This window comes from Myotis brandtii, unplaced genomic scaffold (genome assembly GCF_000412655.1).
Source record: "Myotis brandtii unplaced genomic scaffold, ASM41265v1 scaffold743, whole genome shotgun sequence".
Classification (NCBI taxonomy): domain Eukaryota; kingdom Metazoa; phylum Chordata; class Mammalia; order Chiroptera; family Vespertilionidae; genus Myotis; species Myotis brandtii.
This window is the reverse complement of record NW_005370960.1, coordinates 1,265,829-1,268,970: the sequence shown is the minus strand read 5'-3', so window position 1 is coordinate 1,268,970 and position 3,142 is coordinate 1,265,829. Positions and strand designations below refer to the sequence as shown.

General features: G+C 65.0%; 1 protein-coding gene across 1 annotated transcript in view; it reads right to left on the bottom strand.

Annotated features, from left to right (window-relative positions):
* TNS3 (tensin 3) overlaps positions 1-3,142 on the bottom strand; it is an 84,539-nt gene that overhangs the window by 28,073 nt on the left and 53,324 nt on the right. The window lies entirely within an intron of this gene.

Genomic DNA, 3,142 nt, shown 5'->3' with positions numbered 1-3,142 from the left:
GGGGGAGCCCAGGGTGGGGCACAGGGAGGGGGGAGCCCAGGGTGGGGCACAGGGAGGGGGAGCCCAGGGTCGGGCACAGGGAGGTGAAGGCCCGGGTACGAGTCTCCTGCCTCCTGAACGGAGCCCGTCTCCCCGGAACACTGAGCTGCCTGGTTGGTGGGGACAGGTGTCCGAGAGGGAGGAGTCTCACCATGTCCCGCTCCTACGCGCGTAACCATCACGGAAGGCGCAGACGGAAAGGCCCGCACGGTGAGGGGCTGGGACGCCGTTGACCGGGGCTGGGCCGGCTCCCGTTCCTCCCGCGCATTTGAATCTCTCCTTTATCTCCTGCCCCCCAACCGCGTGACTTACTGGCCTCCTCACACACGGCACCTCTGAGCAATCAGCGCGACTGGGGTCCCCGGGCCGCCCGCCTTCGGGCCTCCTCTTTGTTTTCACGCTTAGGAACGCGAGGGGGTTTCCAGAACCCTCCATGGTGCCGGGTCCACGGGGAGACGCTCACGGCTTTCGTAGGAAGTCGGAGCTGTGGCTCCCGGCCTGTCCCCGCCACCCTTGTCCTGACCTCTGACCTCCACCCACCTGATCAGGTGAGTGAGTCGTTCTCCCGGGGCCCTAAGGGGCTCCTCTCTCTACCCGGACACGAAGCCACCCCCCGGCCCCCCGGGGGCCGGCCTCCAGCCGCCTCACATCTGCGGGCGGCTCCTCAGCCGTGAACGAACAACTGCAGGCAGGTGTCCAAACAGACCCCGTGCCTGGGCGTTCACGCACGCAATTCCGTCGCCAGAAAGTTCAACAGCTCAACTGTCCATCACCAACGGCCGTTCACACACGGAATATTGCTCAGCACTAAGCAGGGACGAGCTCTGACCCACGACGATGACGCAGGGAAGTGGGAAACCTGATGCTAGTGAGGGGCTTGGACCTGCCTGCTCTGCCTGCTGTGCCCACTCTGCCCGCTGTGCCCACTCTGCCCGCTGTGCCCCCTCTGCCTGCTGTGCCCGCTCTGCCTGCTGTGCCCACTCTGCCTGCTGTGCCCACTCTGCCTGCTGTGCCCACTCTGCCTGCTGTGCCCACTCTGCCTGCTGTGCCCACTCTGCCTGCTGTGCCCACTCTGCCTGCTGTGCCCACTCTGCCTGCTGTGCCCACTCTGCCTGCTGTGCCCACTCTGCCTGCTGTGCCCACTCTGCCTGCTGTGCCCACTCTGCCTGCTGTGCCCACTCTGCCTGCTGTGCCCACTCTGCCTGCTGTGCCCACTCTGCCTGCTGTGCCCACTCTGCCTGCTGTGCCCACTCTGCCTGCTGTGCCCACTCTGCCTGCTGTGCCCACTCTGCCTGCTGTGCCCACTCTGCCTGCTGTGCCCACTCTGCCTGCTGTGCCCACTCTGCCTGCTGTGCCCACTCTGCCTGCTGTGCCCACTCTGCCTGCTGTGCCCACTCTGCCTGCTGTGCCCACTCTGCCTGCTGTGCCCACTCTGCCTGCTGTGCCCACTCTGCCTGCTGTGCCCACTCTGCCTGCTGTGCCCACTCTGCCTGCTGTGCCCACTCTGCCTGCTGTGCCCACTCTGCCTGCTGTGCCCACTCTGCCTGCTGTGCCCACTCTGCCTGCTGTGCCCACTCTGCCTGCTGTGCCCACTCTGCCTGCTGTGCCCACTCTGCCTGCTGTGCCCACTCTGCCTGCTGTGCCCACTCTGCCTGCTGTGCCCACTCTGCCTGCTGTGCCCACTCTGCCTGCTGTGCCCACTCTGCCTGCTGTGCCCACTCTGCCTGCTGTGCCCACTCTGCCTGCTGTGCCCACTCTGCCTGCTGTGCCCACTCTGCCTGCTGTGCCCACTCTGCCTGCTGTGCCCGCTCTGCCCACTGTGCCCGCTGTGCCCCCTCTGCCTGCTGTGCCCCCTCTGCCTGCTCTGCCTGCTGCCTGCTGCCCGCTCTGCCTGCCTGAGGCCAACAGCCAGGCCTGTGTCTGGGCCATCTGTGCTCGGGGTCAGTGTGCACAGCCTTCCTGCCAGAAGGTCAAGGTCATTCCCAATGTCACAGGGTCTGAGGAGGGAACCTGCCGACACGACCACGGTTCTGAGCACGACGCCCCCTGAAGGCCGTGCTTCCTGCCACGTGGAACAAAGAACAAAGGGCTGAGGGCTCCGCAGCTGAACTTGCAGGCGAGTGAGCAGGCGCGGAGAACGCTGCTTGTCTGGGCCGAGGTTCCCGTCCTTCCCTTCAAAACGCCACGGAGTCACTTTTATAATAAAAGGAACTGAGATTCTCTCAAAGCAAAACTAAAGCTACGGCCCTGGCCGGGCGCTCAGTCGGCTGGAACGTCATCCCGTACCCCCAGGGGTTGCAGGTTCGATTCCTGGACACATGTCTGGGTTGGGGCTTCGATCTCTGGTTGGGGCGCATGCAGGAGGCAGCCGATCAATGTTCTCTCTCCCTTCCTCTCTCTAAAAAGCAGTAATGATATTAAAAATCTTTCAAAGGAAAATTCCAGGAATGAAAGTGGCGAGTTTCCTAAACCATTTCAGCGCGAGCCACCGCGGAGCAGACACCCCAGCCCCCGCGCTCTGTCCTGCATCACCACGAGGATGAGGAGTCCCTGGGGACTGCGTTCCATCAACGGGAAACCCATGAAGCTAAAGCCACTGGGTGGCCCTCAGCCCTGACCTCCCCTCCCCTGTCCGCACGGTAGGTCACTGCCTGTCCACTATGGTCATCTGCCTTCCCAGGCCCAGCGGCTGGGCAGGACGGCCGACCGGTCCTTCCCCCACATCTCGGGGACGAGGGCCCTGCAGCCCCGGCTCCCTGAGTACGGACCGCTCGGCTGCAAGGGTGCACCCAGGGTCCCCACGAGGCGCACTGCCCTGTGCTGGGCCCTGGAGCTCGCGCCCTGGACTCCGCCACCTCAGCCCCTGCTCTCCTGCACCTGCCTCTCCCCCCATCGTCCCTCCGCACGTCCCCTCCACCCACTGGCAGGACCGTCTGCCTGGCACTCAGCCACCTGCTCCTGCAGGGCAGCTTGGGGCCTCTCACCACCAGGATGGGCATATGCACAGGGCCAGCTGCTGCCTCCACCCCACTCCCTCCGAGGCCACGCTGCAGACCACGATGCGTGAGTGTGCGCCCGGGAAACACCAGCTCACTTTGCTGCC